Raw genomic sequence first — 19,777 nt, 5'->3', positions numbered from 1 at the left:
TGGCGCTTGCAACGCCTGGGTTGTGGGTTCGTTTCCCACGGGGGGCCAGTATGAAAATCTATGCACTCACTAACTGTAAGTCGCTCTGGATAAGAGCGTCTGCTAAGTGACGTAAATGTAAATGTAGTTGTAGCACATTAGTAACTTTTAAAACAACATTGGGGTTTAGGCATTTGGTTTATCTATAAGCTAGGCCTACTAATTTTGCTTGTGACAAACACTGCCTAGTCACCTATGTTATTTGACAGGAATAATCCATTGTTAATTAAGAATACTTAAATTCCCTAGGACTGAAGAGTCAGCTTTCATAAAGATACGATCTGTGAGTTATATTACATACATTCTACTCTATGGCAGAAACAAGGATTGTTAAAACAAATGGTTCAGTTTTGGAATATAGCGGTCCCTTCAAACATCAAATTCCTAAATAGACGTTCGTATCACGCCTGTAGGAGTCAGTAAACTAAGCTTCTCCACCTTTTTCCAGCGTGCTCCATTTCCTTATCCCACGGGAGAAATACAAGGTCAGTATCAGCAAGTAAACGGGAATAACGGAGTCAGAAGTAGGCACAGAAAGTCCCGATTTACGTCTTTGCTAAACAACCCGTCAGCCTGGGCACCTTATGGAGGGACAAAAGTCGAACAAATTATGAAATAGTAGGCTAATATCTCTCTGTAGAAGACCGAATGAATACTTTGTTCTTTGCTTGCAAGTTCCAAGGCATTGTTTTTTTCTGGAATTGCTCTGCGTTTATACAAGTCTGACAGTTTACAACGAAGTAATTTGTAAGGAGATTCTCGACAGGTAAGACCGCATATTAAAGTCTACATTGTATTGTAATAATTTACAGTACTGTTTTGAGACAATTAATGGGTATTTCGTTGTTGACTATGACAGTTCAATAACTTTACCAACTTTGCTGGTAGCTTTGTTTAGCAGAGCTGCTGATTTCACGAGACTGTCCTGAAGCTGTTAGGGCTTCATACAGAGCACGTATAATTTGTTACAATGCGACATACACAACGATTATGTTGTGTAGTCTACCATAAAATAACATCACTTTCACATGATGTTAGTTACATGGGATTAATGCGTGAACATGTAATAATAGTCACTATAGGCTACTAAACTATTACAAAATAAAATGTAGCCTCATAAGGTCTGAAGAAGCATAATAAGCACAACATTGTCACTCTAGTCTAAAGAGACATTTACTTTTCGGTAGAACGTTTTCACATGTGATTAGCCAACAAGTGAGCATATAATTTGCATAAAATGATGCCAGCAGAAATTGCTGCGTGCATCATTCCTAAAGGAATGTATAGGGGTTATGCCTCTCTCATGCAGAGACCTAAGCAATGTAAAGTATCAAGACATAAATTCAGAGCACTTTGAGGAGGAACAGCTGAGAGGTGGCTAGTGCTGATCTAGTATGTGGGAAGCATGCCTTGCCGAACAACTGTCTCCTAGCTTGAGTACCATAGTGACTGTCTGTCTGTGTTGCAAATGCGATGTCTGAAGCACAGATGAAGCCTGTTTATTGCTTTAATAATATTATCACATCTGTATCAATGGCTTTTCAGACCAAGACATGACAGAGTCAGAGCATTCCTTGTTTAGCCTATAGCCATTGTCATTCCTTTAAGGGGCAATCTACAGTTAAAACGATAACAAATCGGTTACCCCACCACTTTTTTTAGCTAAACAGTTTAGGGACTGGGCTGGAGAAATGTAACCACTCTCAAATTCATAGATGGAGCTATGGATGCAAGGACTGACCATCCATGAGATCAAAATAAGGTTAGCCATTGTGGCTGGGACCACAGATTGTCCCGGACTTGTGGCTGTCTGGATCCCTGCTGTTTTTTTTATTTAAAATGTTTTGTCTTCCCTGCGACCTGCCCTGTCTGAAACTGTGAGGATTAACAGCGTGACATATGTTGCTACCATGACAAAGACCAAAGCCGGCGGGAATACCGTTGAGGACAGTGGTGTGTTTCTATCACAAGTAAAGGATCTATCAAATGAACAAAAATAGTTCTACAAGCAGTTGTTACAACAACAAGAAAATAGCTTCAAGTGTTTTGTCCAACTACTGGTGGAGTCAACTAATAAAATAATGGACAACCTGACCAGAGAGGTCCAGGACTTGAAGAACAGTTTGCAGTTCTCCCAGGGTCAGCTCGATGAGCTTAAACAGGAGAATGGCAAGATGACAGCAATTTGTAAGTCGTTAAGAGAAGACATCAGATCTGTATGTGAATCCATGATAACAATGGCGGAGAAATCAGATTATCTCGAGGGACAATCAAGGTGGAACAACATGGTTGTGGATTGAATTGCAGAATAACCACATGAGACCTGGACAGAGTCTGAGGACAAAATTAGGAAAATGATCTCGGAGAAACTGAAGATGGACCACAGGAAGATTGAGGTGGAGCACGCCCACAGGACTGGAAAACCCACCACTGGCCCAGGTGACAGACCCAGGCCGATAGTGTTCAAGTTCATGAGGTTCAAGGACAAGGTAGCTGTTCTGGAAAGAGCCAAGAACTTGAGAGGAACATATACAGTGCATTCGGAAAGTATTCAGACCCTTTACCCTTTTTCCACATTTTGTTACGTTACAACCTTATTCTAAAATGGATTTTTTTTTAAATGTTCCTCCTCAATCTACACACAATACCCCCTAATGACAAACTGAAAACAGGTTTTTAGAAATTTTAGCAAATTTATTCAAAATAAAAAACAGAAATACCTTATTTACATAAGTATTCAGACCCTTTGCTATGAGACTTGAAATTGAGCTCAGGTGCATCCTGTTTCCATTGATCATCCTTGAGATGTTTCTACAACTTGATTGGAGTCCACCTGTGGTAAATTCATTGATTGGACATGCTTTGGAAAGGCACACACCTGTCTATATAAGGTCCCACAGTTGACAATGCATGTCAGAGCAAAAACCAACCATGAGGTCGAAGGAATTGTCCGTAGAGCTCCGAGACAGGATTGTGTTGAGGCACAGATCTGGGGAAGGGTAAGAAAAAATGTCTGCAGCATTGAAGGTCCCCAAGAACACAGTGGCCTCCATCATTCTTAAATGGAAGAAGTTTGGAACCACCAAGACTCTTCCTAGAGCTCGCTGCCCGGCCAAACTGAGCAATCGGGGGAGAAGGGCCTTGGTCAGGGAGGCGACCAAGAACCCGATGGTCACTGTGACAGAGCTCCAGAGTTCCTCTGTGGAGATGGGAGAACTTTCCAGAAGGACAACCATCTCTGCAGCACTCCACTAATCAGGCCTTTATGGTAGAGTGGCCAGACGGAAGCCACTCCTCAGTAAATGACACATGACAGCATGCTTGGAGTTTGCCAAAAGGCACCTAAAGGACCCTCAGACCATGAGGTTCAGGATTCTCTGGTCTGATGAAACCAAGATTGAACTCTTTGACCTGAATGCCAAGTGTCATGTCTGGAGGAAACCTGGCACCATCCCTACGGTGAAGCATGGTGGTGGCAGCATCATGCTGTGGGGATGTTTTTCAGTGGCAGGGACTGGAAGACTAGGCAGGATCTAGGGAAGGATGAATGGAGCAAAGTACAGAGAGATCCTTGATGAAAACGTGCTCCGGAGCGCTCAGGACCTCAGACTGGGGTGAAGGTTCACCTTCCAACAGGACAACGACCCTAAGCACACAGCCAAGACAACGCAGGAGTGGCTTCGGGACAAGTCTCTGAATGTCCTTGAGTGGCCCAGCCAGAGCCTGGACTTGAGTTGGTAGAGCATGGCGCTTGCAACGCCAGGGTTGTGGGTTCGATTCCCATGGGGGGCCAGTATGAATTTTTTTTATGCACTCTCTAACTGTAAGTCGCTCTGGATAAGAGCGTCTGCTAAATGACTAAAATGTAAATGTAATGTCTGTAATGTCTTTATCGTTATGTGTCGGACCCCAGTAAGACTCCTGAGTGGCGCAGTGGTCTAAGGCACTGCATCGCAGTGCTAACTGTGCCACTAGAGATCCTGTTTCGAATCCAGGCTCTGTCGCAGCCGGCCGCAACCGGGAGACTCATGGGCGGTGCACAATTGGCCCAGCGTCGTCCAGGGTAGGGGAGGGAATGGCTGGCAGGGATGTAGCTCAGTTGATAGAGCATGGTGTTTGCAACGCCAGGGTTGTGGGTTCGATTCCCATGGGGGGCCAGTATAAAAATATATATGTATTCACTAACTGTAAAAAAAAAATAGCTGTTGGCTTTGGCTAATGGGGATCCTAATAAATCAAATACAAAATCAGATTGCTCCTTTTAAAGGCATTTCTTGCATTATCCATTGTCCTGGATCTGATATGCAGATACTGCAAACTGACATGTTTCCTCGATAGCACTAGGTCTCCATTGTCAACAGCCACATTTCTGGCTTTAACCTTTATTTCCATAGACATTTGGCCCTGTTTTTTTTATTGAGCTCTTAAAGCTGAGCCATGAGTGAAACTGGGCGACTTTTGGGGTGCATCTCATTCCTTCAATGCATTCTCCAGATGTTATGTGCATTGCACTTTACATGCTTTGAAGCATATTCAACGGTTCACTTTTAGGCCCATTGTGGCTGACCACTCAATATACTGTACTCTGTCTGTCAAGCCTGTACAAACATTTTGTTCAGACATTTTCTAATTTATCAGTCTTTGTCAAGTGTTTTCCAAGTCCACCTAAAGAGACCAATGTCCCTTGATACCAAATTTTGCCGTAAATTCTGATTCTTCACCCTCTCCAGCGGGAAGTGTTGAAGTCACTCTTGAGGAAACACAAACCAAATAGAACCTTCTCATTCTCCAATACAGAAGTCAGAGTACGACTTTTCTAAAAGATAATGATTTACGGGGAACTGTTTTTGCTTTTCTCTCTCTTTTCACACGGCTGTCTGGTTCACATCCTTGCTCTGGCAGAGGGAATTCATTTAACTTTGTTAAGTCTTCTGCTTTGAATCCTTTGCAGTTGACCCCACGTTTTCTCAAACACTTCCTGCTCTAATGCTGGCCAAGGGTCAGTGACCTCTTAGACCTGTAACTGAGGAGAAATGTCAATTTCCTGTTTTATGTCCTTCTCAGTGGAGTGATGTGAATATGTAGACAACATGTGAAGATGGATGTGTTCTTTGCGACATACCTCATACATCAAATGGATATCTCCCATATATCCCTTACAAGGAAGGCCCAGGGATAATTTATACCAATGCCACACCCAAAGACAAATGACTGCACTCCAGAACCCTCATCTGCTTTTCATTGTTTTGAGCCGTTCATTGGGCTGGTTTGCTTAATGAAGCCAATATAAAACTGCCATCAAAGGGCACTGTGCACAGCAATCCCTCTCCATGACTATTTGGAATGAACAATCATACTCTGTGCAGCTCATAGAACTCCTTCTCAGATACACTGGTTAATTCGCTGCAACAGTTTTAGACAAACAACAGCAGCAGTCCCAATTATGTTTATTTTGTCTCTGTGTCCCATAGGCTACACTCTTGGTGACCAGCTAGAGCCCTTTTCCGCTGCCCCTTCATGAAAGTTCCCATTCTCTTGGACAGGCTGAACAGCACTGGGCAGATCCCATGCCACTGGGCCACAAAGGCTGAGCCTGTGTTGCTGCTATATCAGCATTTTTTTGTCCCTTTGACCTCTCTGGCTCTGGATCTCAGTGCCAGTCTGTACCCTCTGTGGCTACAGCTGAGGGCCAATCACAAACAGGAACGAGGCTTGGCCTCTGTCTATTTGAGACGTCCCTGGCTGGATCGGTCCAGGGGGTCAGACTCTGACTGTGCATCTACCCCTGGCTGGTTCACAAACAGAGCAGCTCAGATCACACCCATACTTTTCAGACATTTCAGGATTGCAGACAGTGAACTTCTCTCCATGTTTTTCTGTGCTGTAGTGCACATTTATGAAATGCGTCTCGGATGCGGTCTCCAGCTATACATACACTGCGAGCACATTCTATGCCTGTATTTTGACACGGCTATTTGAGCAACCTCACGCTGCTGTTTACTATTTTAGAGCCATGCATTTTGCATGCTTATTTTTAAGCAGTATTTCTGTTGAAATCTCAGCGTGAACCCAGGGAATGGAGGCATCCTGTTGTGTTGCACTTGCTATAAAATGGTAGTGAGCCTTTAGCTCGGTTTCCTTGCGGTTAATGGTATCTTGTTTACAGATTGTGTTGGGTTATAGTGTTTCAGAAGTGTTGTTCTGGTGTGACTGCCAAAACATCCCCTGCCATTAGCTCAGATTATTTCAGCTTCGGCAAGGCTTTTACAGGTGCTATCGAACAATGATAATATTGTGAATGGGAAGGCAAGCTATTTCCTGCTCAGACTGAGCCATGTTCATATCTTACTTATTCGGCTCAGAATTGCTCTGTTATTTAGTATTTTGGTAGATGATGGCAGATACAACATGTCCTATTACCTATAAAGGTTAGAGTTCCTCAGAACTCAGAAAGACTTGACTGGCTGTTACTCTACGATAAGTCATTCTCAGTGCAACCCTACGTCGCAGCAGTGGTAATGTCCGGCTTGTTGACTAATGGGGGAGGATTTCCTGACAGTGAATGTAGCCGGTGACAATTGCCTTTGTCTGGGTTGTTGGCAAGCCTTGTCTGGGCATGGCCTCTGGTTGTTTGAACTGCTATCTGAGATGAGAGCCACTGCTGCTGCATAAAAATGGACTTTTACAAGGCACCTATATAGCACTGGTGAGGTAGTAAATGATTAGACAACACCTTTAAGGTCCCTATCAGCTAAATGTGCTGAAAACTTTATCATGATCGAAATGGTAGCTTCTCTTGGGAGGAAGAAAAAATTACTTGGAAATGAAGGCATCATAAGTGCACTTATTGCCACAATCTGAGGGATAGGTTGGGCCATGTTGTTACAGTAACACTACAGGGATGTCTGGTCCTAGTGTTTTTGTAAAGGGAAATTCATATATATTAATCAATTCCAGCACCACCCTAATAACATCAACATATGTCAAAATGGCACGTTTCTATGATGTGTGGAAGAAAAAATGTGTGCATCATGTGATTTTAACCAATTATGAGTAGGCATTGCCTACTAATTGCCTACTAAGTGTCTACTAATTGGTTGATGATGTAATTGGAAACACTTATCTTCCTCTATCTTTTTTACTACAAAACATAGAAATGCATCATTTTCACATATGTTGATTTAGGGGTGGTGCTGGAGATATAATATATATATAATATGCCATTTAGCAGACGCTTTTATCCAAAGCGACTTACAGTCATGCGTGCATACATTCTTTTTTTTGTGTAACCCACTACCTTGGCGTTACAAGCGCCGTGCTCTACCAGCTGAGCTACAGAGGACCACAGAGATGATTAATATAAAGTTGAAAGATTTCGAAATGTCCTTTTAAACACTAAAACATTATGGATGACGTGGGAGACAGTAAAGTGGAGCCCCAAATAGAGTTTGGAATATGTGCAGGCTTCGGAGTTGTAGTACGTATCTGTGAACCTTTATTTAGCAGAGGCTTGATGGAGTATGCACAGTCAGGCATGATGGAGCAATTTCTTTGTGTAGCTTTAGGTAACTAGTCTATCTTTCAGGAGAGAATATATTATTTAAGAGTTTGATATTATTAATGTCTAACCCTTGCTATATTGGGTTGCAATTCAACTTTAAAGATCATACCCATACTTAACCTATCTCTCACTATCCGAAGAGTGTTATATGGAAATTATTTCTGTTTCAGGAGCTTGCCAGCTAGCTGAAGTCAGTTTTTGATTGGCCTGTGTTTGATGAATTGGCTCAATGTTTTATCTCTTCTAGAGGACTGATAGAGGCAGGTCCAGAGGTGGATGTATCCCTCATACATTTTAACTGGCTATAAAACAGTTTTATAATAATATATGTTTTGAGAAGTACCTCAGCATAATATGATATTTTATGGAGTGTTGATGACATCATGCTTGGGTGAAATTTAGCAATACAAAGTGGAGTCTTAAGGATTCTCATTGGTAGACGGAGCCCATATGTGAGACATTGAGAAGACAGGGTGTGTGTGTGATCATGGGACTGACTACTGGTGTTGACAGCAAGCTACAGAAGTAACATGAATGGACATTAGGCCTACTGCATGAGGTTCTCATCTACTGTATGCTCTGACCTCAAGATGATTTAGTCCCTACCTAATGTTCATAGGCTAGTCTTTAGCATCAATCACTTATCACAGACACTCACTGCTCATTGCCTGACCACTCCTACCATTGACCTCTGTGTCTCTGTGGGCTTCTTGGCTAGGCTACCACACTGTGGCAATTAAACAAGTCGGTAAACATGGACCTCCCTCTCGCTATTTCTCTCGACTTCCCCCGGGCCTCCTCACTGTAGACATATCATTCTGAACTCATCTCTTCTTTTCATCAATGTTTTGCAGAAGGAGGTCAGCTAGGCTATGTCTATCATTTACTGCTGTGTATGAAGTAATAAACTACTGATTAGATGCTCCTATACCTGTAATTACTACATCATGTATCACTTCCCAGCCCTGACAGGGAAATATTTGTCCTTTTCATTCTCTGACTTGGAAGAGTTTTGTGGATGTAGATTTTTATTTGATCCAATTGGCAGACAATCTTATCCAGAGCGAACTTAATGGAGCAATTAGTGTTAAGTGCCTTGCTCATGGGCAAATTGCCAGATTTGTTTCACCTAGTCAACTCAGGGATTTGAACCAGTGACCTTTCGGTTACTGGCCCAACATGCTTAACCTCTAGGCTTAGCCGCAGGGCTAGGCTACCGCAAGGGCTAGGCTACCTGCTGCACTATGTGACCCTATGACCCCTATTATGACTGTGTCACTGTGCATCATAGATCTCTCACCGGAGTGGATAGCTGCATCCCTGTTGTTGACTTGTGTGACTCCTCTGAGCACCTACCACAACACAACTCCACACTGCCACCTTCATTCGCGAAATCCTTATGGTTTTGACTTGAACCACCGTGGTTTTGGACTGGTCTGCTCGCTCTGACGTAAACTATATTTGACACCACTTAAATACAGTCATTAGTGCATCTGGAAGCAACAGCCAAGCCTCTTATTTCCCCTGCTGTCTGCCCCAACATCAGCTGAGTGACTAGTCATGGGTCATTTGCCTTTTAATCCCACTCATTGTATTGATTCCCCTGCATTGTATTACTGCAAGTTGAACACAAACTCAAATCATATTCGCTCCAGCCTTTTTACTGGTTCACTGAAATTCACAATATGAAGCAAATGGAAACACTGATTATGATGCTCTAAAGATGCAGTCATGTCAGTGCTTTTCCTGGTGTATTGAGTGTATGTCCGTCTGATTTGCCCCCTAGCTTCTCCGTAAATAGTTGTCCTTTTATGACCCTAAAATAGATGTTCTTAATGTCCTCCCCAGTGGTTTCACCAGAGAGTATCAATAACACTATCCACTCAAACATCTGATCTGGTATGTGAAGCCTCTCTTGTTCCCTTTTCCTGTTGCATTGTGTGTGTGTGTGTGTGTGTGTGTGTGTGTGTGTGTGTGTGTGTGTGTGTGTGTGTGCCTGCGTGTTTATGTTTGCCCGTGCACGTCTACTCCTTTTAGCATTATTCCCAGCTCTAATATATTTTGTTTGACACTGTGTTTATCTTAGAGAAAACAGAGTGACGATGCTGGCAGTCCGAGTCAGCAGATCCATTCAGGAGGTTATTCCTGACCTAGCACTTCCTCCCTGCTCTGTCATATGAGTGACCTCACACACAGGAAGTAGTGTTCACTGGGCTGCCGAGACACCCAGAACACTGATTGGATGTGTGTTGATTTAGCAGATGAACTCCCATTTAGCCATGTTCTCCTCAGATATTTCGTTTAAACTATTTATGTTTTCCTCATTAAACGGACACTTCATTTGCATGCAAATTAGCTGTTTGGTTTGTTTCATGTTGCTATAAAATTGTAAGAGTTGTTTTGGGAAAGGAATTTTGATTCTTTATCCTCTCCCTCACTAATAACATTATAAATATTAAGAAATGTGCCTTGAAAATAAAGGATTAGCCTAATTCCAGTTAGCCTAATTAAATGACAGGAAGGATATTGTATGACAGTGTGAACTATCTAACTGTGAGCTTGCTCCGTTAGCATCCCTCACAGCAGTTTCCCCATCACTGCACTCCAGCCGTGGGTTCTACTGTTTATCCAGATGGAAGAGTGCCCCCTACTGGCCCTCCAAAATCACACGCAGCAGCAGTCCTCATCTCTCATCCAAATACAAAGCTGGCTGGGCCCTGCTTGCAGTGGCAACCACCAGAGAGGGGCAGGCTGGTACTGTACTAAGGGTGCTGCTGTGCTGACCGACTGAAGCATTTAGCATTTCAGTCGCTCTTTGTAAAGGGAGGATAATAAAATGTTCTTCAAATACATTGCAATGGCCATTTTAATGTGGAACGTAACATTTATTTTGTGCTTACATAATGCAACTAAACAAAGTCAACAATTTCCTGCAAGCTAGCTACATTTAATGGATTTCTAACAGTTCACAGGAAGGAAGCGACCTTCAGCATTTCTCATACAAATCCATACAAATCCATACAAATCCTGGAATCTTATTTTTTTTGCTATTTTGAGAAGGAGGGATTCAGGGATTTGTCTTGATTTAAAACAATGGGCCAGGATGATGGCCTTTGAATGTCTAGATATTTCTGCACATTGTTGGCCGGAATGAGTTTCTCCACTGAATCCTGCAGACCATGATAAGTCCTTGCCACTTCGCAAACCAGAGCCATGTACTATTATCACTCAAACTAGCAGGCAAATTGTCAAGCTTCTTTGAAGTGTGAAAATGGTTGACTAAAATAACAACACTGTGTAAATACGCAGAGAAACATTACATTGATAAAGTCCTCGGACCATTGCAGCAATCCACACATTCTCAAATCAAATGAAATCAAATTTTATTTGCCACATGTGCCGAATACAACAGGTGTAGACATTACAGTGAAATGTTTACTTACAAGCCCTTAACCAACAATGCAGTTTTTAAGATTACAACAAAAAAGTGTAAAAAATAGATAAGTAAAAATTAAAAATAATATAGTACTGGGCCGTACGCACTACCCTTTGAAGTGCCTTTACGGTCGGAGGCCGAGCAGTTGCCATACCAGGCGGTGATGCAACCAGTCAAGATGCTCTCGATGGTGCAGCTGTGGAACCTTTTGAGGATCTGAGGACCCATGCCAAATCTTTTCAGTCTCCTGAGGGGGAATAGGCTTTGTCGTGCCCTCTTCACGACAGTCTTGGTGTGTTTGGACCATGATAGTTTGTTGGTGATGTGGACACCAAGGAACTTGAAGCTCTCAACCTGTTCCACTACAGCCCCGTCGATGAGAATGGGGGCGTGCTCAGTCCTCTTATTTTTCCTGTAGTCCACAATCATCTCCTTTGTCTTGATCACGTTGAGGGAGAGGTTGTTATCCTGGCACCACACGGCCAGGTCTCTGACCTCCTCCCTATAGGCTGTCTCATCGTTGTCGGTGATCAGGCCTACCACTGTTGTGTCGTTGGCAAACTTAATGATGGTGTTGGAGTCGTGCCTGGCCATGCAGTCATGGGTGAACAGGGATTACAAGAGGGGACTGAGCAAGCACTCCTGAGGGGCCCCCGTGTTGAGGATCAGCGTGGCAGATGTGTTGTTACCTACCCTTACCACCTGGGGGCGGCCCGTCAGGAAGTCCAGGATCCAGTTGCAGAGGGAGGTGTTTAGTCCCAGGGTCCTTAGCTTAGTGATGAGCTTTGAGGGCACTATGATGTTGAACGCTGAGCTGTAGTCAATGAATAGCATTCTCACGTAGGTGTTCCTCTTGTCCAGGTGGGAAAGGTCAGTATGGAGTGCAATATCTGTGGATCTGTTGGGACGGTATGCAAATTAGGGTGGGTCTAGGGTTTCTGGGATAATGGTGTTGATGTGAGCCATGACCAGACTTTCAAAGCACTTCATGGCTACAGACGTGAGTGCTACGGGTCGGTAGTCATTTAGGCAGGTTATCTTAGTGTTCTTGGGCACAGGGACTATGGTGGTCTGCTTGAAACATGTTGGTATTACAGACTCAGTCAGGGACATGTTGAAAATGTCAGTGAAGACACTTGCCAGTTGGTCAGCGCATGCTTGGAGTACATGTCCTGGTAATCCATCTGGCCCTGCGGCCTTGTGAATGTTGACCTGCTTAAAAGTCTTACTCACGTCAGCTACGGAGAGCGTGATCACATAGTAATCCAGAACAGCTGATGCTCTCATGCATGCTTCAGTGTTGCTTACCTCGAAGCGAGCATAGAAGTGATTTAGCTCGTCTGGTAGGCTTGTGTCACTGGGCAGCTCGCGGCTGTGCTTCCCTTTGTAGTCTGTAATAGTTTTCAAGCCCTGTCTCATCCGACGAGCGTCAGAGCCAGTGTGGTACGATTCCATCTTAGTCCTGTATTGACTCTTTGCCTGTTTGATGGTTCGTCGGAGGGCATAGAGGGATTTCTTATAAGCGTCTGGGTTAGAGTCCCGCTCCTTGAAAGCGGCAGCTCTACCCTTTAGTTCAGTGCGGATGTTGCCTGTAATCCATGGCTTCTGGTTGGGGTATGTACGTACGGTCACTGTGGGGACGACGTCATCGATTCACTTATTGATGAAGCCAGTGACTGATGTGGTGTACTCCTCAATGCTATCGGAAGAATCCCGGAACATATTCCAGTCTGTGCTAGCAAAACAGTCCTTTAGCTTAGCATCTGCGTCATCTGACCGCTTTCTTATTAACCGAGTCACTGGTGCTTCCTGCTTTAGTTTTTGCTTATAAGCAGGAATCAGGAGGATAGAGTTATGGTCAGATTTTCCAAATGGAGGGCGAGAGAGAGCTTTGTACGCGTCTCTGTGTGTGGAGTAAAGGTGGTCTAGAGTTTTTTTCCTTCTGGTTGCACATTTAACATGCTGGTAGAAATTAGGTCGAACAGATTTAAGTTTCCCTGCATTAACGTCCACGGCCACTAGGAGCGCTGCCTCTGGATGAGCGTTTTCCTGTTTACTTATGGCCGTATACAGCTCATTGAGTGCAATCTTAGTGCCAGCATCGGTTTGTGGTGGTAAATAGACAGCTACGAAAAATATAAATGAAAACTCTCTTGGTAAATAGTGTGGTCTACAGCTTATCAGGAGATACTCTACCTCAGGCGAGCAAAACCTCGAGACCTCCTTAGTATTAGATTTTATGCACCAGCTGTTGTTTCTAGAGTGACATGTTAGTGTTGATGATTGGTGTTTGTTTACGGTCATCAGGTCCTTGTGCTCTGTTCCAGGGACTGGCCTCTCCTCAGCTGAGATGACGCAGACAAGCTGACCCATTAACCCCTTCCCTACCTCTCTCTTTGTCCCCCTCTCAATGCACCACCCGGGGGCAGCAGCGGGGGTTTGTTTGGTGCTGCTAAATCGCATTCACATATTTTGAGGGGTCCCCACTGTAAATGGCGTTGACCCCACGCATGCTGCGTAGCCTGCTGTATGCTTGCTTAGCTCGTACGGAGAGTCGAGCAAGGCTTGAACTCTGGAGCTAAATGGGACACCAGGAAAGTGGCTGAATACACCCATTGTCTGGGCCACTTGGTAAAGTTTGTGTTTGAAGGTTTTGATCCCATTTAAGACCATTAGAAAACATTGGCCAATCCCTGAAATGGAAAGCAATGGAAAACACAGTCCAGAGAGGATGCTAGTGTTTTCTGCCCCAAACTGTGAGGATAATTCAGAATCCATGAGAGCTTTCGCAGAGGCGTTTCCATGAGTATTGTTCTCCTTTTAGAGACTGTGGTTAAGAATGATGGACCATGTGCAGACGTGACCACAGGACAGACATGGACACAGACACAGGGCATACTATATCCTATCCCCATTGCAGCTGTGGGACTGGGTCTGGGTCTAGGAGTGCTGGCTTTCCCAACAGACGTGGGAACTGCCACAGACCGGCTCAGACAACTCATTGGACACTATACAGGCACATGGCATGAGGCAGGACCAAGTCATTTTAGTATGTGGTACACAGTTTACAAACTAAAGTCCACTAAATAAGACATTAAACTTAGGAATGGCCAGTGTCACTGCATTTGAATGGTTAGCTACTGCTAGGCATACAGTAATTGGGCTGCTGGATAGCCAGACTAATTACATATTAGAGGTAGCTTTACTCTCATCATGGCTTTACGTCGGCCTTTTGAAAGATAATTACATAGAAATAGAATGAATGAATTAGTGGGTGCACAGTGTAATTTTTATATTTGTCATGCCTATACTGGCACACTTAAAAGTAAGGTCATTTTAAAGTGTCCTTCAGCGTCACTGAGACATCCATGCCAATTATTGGCAATGGCTCGTTTTCAATAACTCTCAGTTATTTGTAGGTGGATATTAATACCTGAGAAGCAATTCAAGTGGATAAGATGTTTAGCTTCAGAGTGTGAGAAGAATATGGAAGAAGAAAATTAGCAAAAAATAATTTAGCACGTTTCTGAACTGATGTTGACCCAAAATGAATCTTTCAAGTAATATGACTTCGAAGATTATGTATCATCATTTTGTTCTTTATCAGGTAATTTTCAAATGAGGAATGTCAAGTGATTTTGCAGTAAATGCTTGATATCAAATCAATAAGAATTGACTACTTTCTAAAAATGAACTGAAGATATGAATCATCTCATGATTGATTTACTGTTATTGCACTATGGAAGCTAATATAGGATCAAAAGGTAATGATTTTTCTATGAGGTCACATACTGTATGTATCACTATACGTATCTCGTATGTAGAAAGGGACAGTATGGTGTTATATGGGGGCTAAGCACCACACAACGGCCTTCTTGTACCAAGCCAGTTTCCAGTGCTGACTGAGGTTGTTCTTAAGATTGACTTTATGGCTTTGTGGCCCAGTCTGGCTTTTTGGTAGTGTCAGTATCTGGCTCTGAAGTCAAATCTGACTGAGGCCTGTGTTTAATACACTGTCCAAAGTGATAATTAATAATGTGGCTTGTGTCAAGAGGATTATTATATAGTAGCTATTCTGAAAGAGCAATTTAGAAATGAGGAAGTATAACAAGAGTTTCTTGCTTCTAATATTTGTCAATGTAAAGTATTTAATCGACTGTGCCCTAATGGCAACGTCTAACATGCTCACTTCTCCTTAACTTCAGAAATTGTGTGAATTGAATGATGTTTAAATGCACCTTGCCAAGGGGATAGGGCCCATGTGAATCACAGACACAGGTTGGGGACGTCTACTCGAACTTTGCATTTATTTCTCAATCAAATCAATTCAAATAAATCAACCAAAATGTATTTGTTACATGCTTCGTAAACAACAGGTGTTGACTAACAGTGAAATGCTTACTTATGGGCCCTTCCCAACAATGCAGAGAGAAACATTGAAAAATAATATAAAAAAATAATAAAACGAGGAATAAATACACAATGTCACACTACTTTGTCTTTGTTGTTCACATTGTGATTGACCCTGCAGCTAAACTGTCAACTCAAAAACCTTTCATTCATGAATGGAGCCTAACTAACTCCATATAAAGGCTCTCTTCTCCCTTCCTCTTTATATATACCCAGTGTAAAACATTTTGGAAGCTCTCTTATGCATGTCCCCAAAAAATCAGGAATCAATTATTTTTATTAGCCGAGATGGAAAAACCTCAGATTTAAAGGGGTTCTTCCGGATTATGGCAATGAGGCCCTGTATCTACTTCCCCACAGTCAGATGCTAGCAGAAACCCATAGACTTCCAGTCATTGCGCTAACACTAGTTAGCATTGGCTCGCAAAACTACCTCTAACTTCCTTCATACTGGACTCAGAGACATAACGATGGTATCCACTAGTTCATCTGACTCTGGGGAAGTAGATAAAGGGCCTCATTGCCAAAATCCCAAAGTATCCCTTTAAGCTATGCTTCTCAGTTGCCAGTGTGCAGGGAAAGCAGCTGGGACAGGGTACTGCGGCTGAGGGCAGAGATTATGTCAGTGTGTGTGTGCATGCGTGCATGTGTAGCTGGGAAAAGCTGTGTCAGTCAGGAGAGGGTCCCATCATTCACTCTCAGGACTGTGATGGGACTATCAGACTTTTAGCACACTGCTGCTTCTGTTACTGCTGCTGCAGGAGAGGACAGGAGCTCTCAGACCATGCAAGAGGAACACTGATGTGGGCAGTGTGGGCAGTTGACAAGAGTAGCTGGTGCATCATACACAGGCTGCTTCTAGTTGTGTGTAAATCTTAATCCATTTTTTGCTAGCACTTGACTTGACTAGCACTTGCAGATAGTGAACTATATTTTTTTGCATTGTGTTTTTGTGTTTACAGATCATGTTACGTATACAGTATGTGATTTATATTCCTTTATTTACAGTAGTATTGGCAGAAATATACCCCCTCAGGCAAAAGTGTGTTTATGAACCTGGTTAACTATTAAGTAAACGTTACTGCACCAAATGCAACTGTTTATTGACCTGATTCCTTGGAAAGTATCTGTTTAATTCAACCAGTTTATTTTTATGTATCGCTTTTCACTTGCAGGGAAACATATTTTTCCCATTAAGAGTTATTTTGGTAATTTTTGTTTTGTAATGTGATAGATGAGATCATAGACTTGTAAATAGTTCTGGTCAGAGAGGGAAACTTTGTTCCAGATTTACAAGCGTATGTTTGGAATCGGAACTGTAACAAAGCCTATCTGCACTTGTGTCCCATTTTTGTGATATTTGGCTCAACACTTCTAATGCTTAAGGTGTTTATAACTGATCTGAAATATTCTGCACTGTTAATGCACAGATGGCCTAATTACCCAGTGCCTGTTAAATAAGTTCAGACTGACTATGTGTGTCGGGTTAGAGAGCGGTCTATGTGGGCCCAAGCCCTAGTGGCAGTGAAGTGGCAGAATGTGACAGACCAGCCAGTGGAGTGCAGAGTGAGCTTCCACAGTGACAGACAGGTCTGTTTCCTTTTCACAGTGACTAGCCTGACTAGCCATACCCACTCACAGGCACAGGCAGGCCTCTCTGATTTAATGACCTGTAGTTTCTGCCCCTCGTGCGAAGTAACCTGTGCCTCTGATTAATATCAGCAATGCAGGGTCACACGCCAAATAAAAATGCCTCCAGTCAAGACGGGTGCACAGTATATCACTGTTTTAAGTATCAAAACACGTGGCTCTGCTTTTGACATTACTGTATTTCAGCATCTCAGAGTATTTGATGATCTGACATTGGGATGCCTGTGCTGCGTTTATCTTTTCCAAATGCTGTTTTCCTGTTGGAACGTGGAGCCCGTGGAGGCTGCTCCTCAGAGGGGTGAATGGCCGGCCACCCTGCATGACTGGCCCGTCTCCAGCATTCTCGGAGTATAATTACAGTGTTAACAACTTGAGGCATCGCTGGACCACACTGCACCACACACACACAAGCACTCCTACACGGCTGCCCGCCTGTCCGCCCGAACGCATGTGCACACACACAGATACACACACACGCACAGACACACACACACAGACACACACACACTGCAATAACATCTGCAAAATATGTTTACGTGACCAATAAAATTTTATTTTATTTGATTGAGGCCAAGGAGGAGAGGGGATTGAGGGGAAGGAGGGGAGGCGGAGTAGGGGAGGGGAGTACCAGGGTATCTGCCAGGGACACCAGGGCTCTTCTCTCTTTCTCCCAAGCTGCCATCCCAGAGTGAGGAATAAACAACCTAAGGGAGAATACACCACAGACCTGGCAACCAGCTCAGCAGAGTAACTCACTCTTATTACAGGCAGCAGCCATTCTGTCTCTCATTGGATTTACTGTATATAATCATCACTACCCTGTACATCGCTGTACTTCATCAGTCTCCCTTCCTGACTGTTTAATGTTAAACCCCTGATTGTTTAATGTAAAATATGAAGTATTCGTTTCCTTTTAATAGGCCAGCCCTGGTGTTCATTCTCAGTGTGTAGGCTGTTTAATAGGCCAGCCCTGGTGGTCATTCTCAGTGTTCATTCTCAGTGTGTAGGCTGTTTAATAGGCCAGCCCTAGTGGTCATTCTCAGTGTGTAGGCTGTTTAATAGGCCAGCCCTGGTGGTCATTCTCAGTGTGTAGGCTGTTTAATAGGCCAGCCCTGGTGGTCATTCTCAGTGTTCATTCTCAGTGTGTAGGCTGTTTAATAGGCCAGCCCTAGTGGTCATTCTCAGTGTGTAGGCTGTTTAATAGGCCAGCCCTGGTGGTCATTCTCAGTGTGTAGGCTGTTTAATAGGCCAGCCCTGGTGGTCATTCTCAGTGTGTAGGCTGTTTAATAGGCCAGCCCTGGTGGTCATTCTCAGTGTGTAGGCTGTTTAATAGGCCAGCCCTGGTGGTCATTCTCAGTGTGTAGGCTGTTTAATAGGCCAGCCCTGGTGGTCATTCTCAGTGTGTAGGCTGTTTAATAGGCCAGCCCTGGTGGTCATTCTCAGTGTGTAGGCTGTGAGAAAGTACAGCTGGAGTAATTATAACACATTTTGGCAAAGACTTTAGTACAACCTGCTAAGTGAAATCAGATGTATTGTAAAATACTTTGTCTCGTTATTAACACCCCCAAGCATGCAGTTTTTAAGCTCTGTCATCTGTTGAATAATTTCTGAAAAGGTAAAAAGGTCAGAGAATGAAAGAAAATGCCTTTGAGGTGATGTGTTCCTTTTCTTTGTTAGCACACCTGCTATTCTTTGAGTGTCCTTTAAGATCTCTTCTCCTTTGATAATCCTCGAGATCTGACATCAAAGATGGTATTATCGCTCAAAAAAGTGAGATTCTGTCTCTATCCCCTGTGCTCGTACATGGGTGTCTTAAAGGGACAGTTCGCTTTTTTGAAGTTAAGCTTATTTTCCATTTACCAAGGATGATGAAAATACTAGCCAGTAGATTCTGGACGTTGCCAAAGAACCAGCTAACCCATTTAAAAACAACTCTAGGGAGGTTGTGAATAAGCTAAAACTTCCAAAAATTTGAACTATCCCTTTAAGGCTTCACAGGAGAACAGTAATACAAAAGCAGTGGAGTGTGAAGTCTGTTTTCCCAGAATGCAGGAAACACTTGGATCAGGGGGAGATTTGAGGAAGAAAGAAAAATACCAATTGCCAGTTCATTGCCATCTTTAACTTATGTTTCACAAGCTTATTTATGGTTTGAGAGCCACAACAAAAACAAAAACGAATGACATGTTGACTTTACGTTAGTTTTTTTTATTGAAAAAAAAGAGGGAAAAAAGAAAAATGTCTCTATTAAAAATGCCACGTCCTCAGTTATCGTTTCTCTTTATTCCCTCCCTACCTCCCTCCCTCCCTTGCACCCTCCACTCGTCAATGGGAACTGAGTGGGACTGGGACTGGGGCTGGAAGCGGAGCACCCAGGCCCTGACTGTGGTCTGCCTGTAATTGAATGAGTGCAGCGTGAGAGAAAAGCCCCACAAGAAAGAGAGAGAGAGAGGCTGAGCAGCTGGCCTGATGTTAACTAGGAAAATGGAAGAAGATACCGCTCAGACTCAGACCTGCAGGGCCTAATGCAGCATGAGCTCATGGAATGGACTAGACTGGAAGCTCCTGCTCCACTCACTGTCAACCTGCATTCTTTCCACTTAGACACTGACGGACTCATTCTAACCTCTGGTCTAACAGATTTGGCATGCCCATTACCCAAAAAAGGATGACATCTCTGC

General features: G+C 43.4%; 1 protein-coding gene across 1 annotated transcript in view; it reads left to right on the top strand.

Annotated features, from left to right (window-relative positions):
* The first annotated feature begins 502 nt into the window (after nucleotides 1-502).
* Nucleotides 503-19,777, top strand: part of LOC121532285 (tetraspanin-9) — a 280,383-nt gene continuing 261,108 nt past the window's right edge. The window contains exon 1 of the mRNA XM_041838138.2: nucleotides 503-805. The gene's annotated coding sequence lies outside the window, so the exon portion shown is untranslated. The remainder of the gene's footprint in view (nucleotides 806-19,777) is intronic.

The sequence above is a fragment of the Coregonus clupeaformis genome, chromosome 19 (genome assembly GCF_020615455.1).
Source record: "Coregonus clupeaformis isolate EN_2021a chromosome 19, ASM2061545v1, whole genome shotgun sequence".
In the NCBI taxonomy this organism is placed as follows: Eukaryota; Metazoa; Chordata; class Actinopteri; order Salmoniformes; family Salmonidae; genus Coregonus; species Coregonus clupeaformis.
The sequence above is the reverse complement of the archived record's forward strand: the minus strand, read 5'-3'. Positions and strand labels throughout refer to the sequence as shown.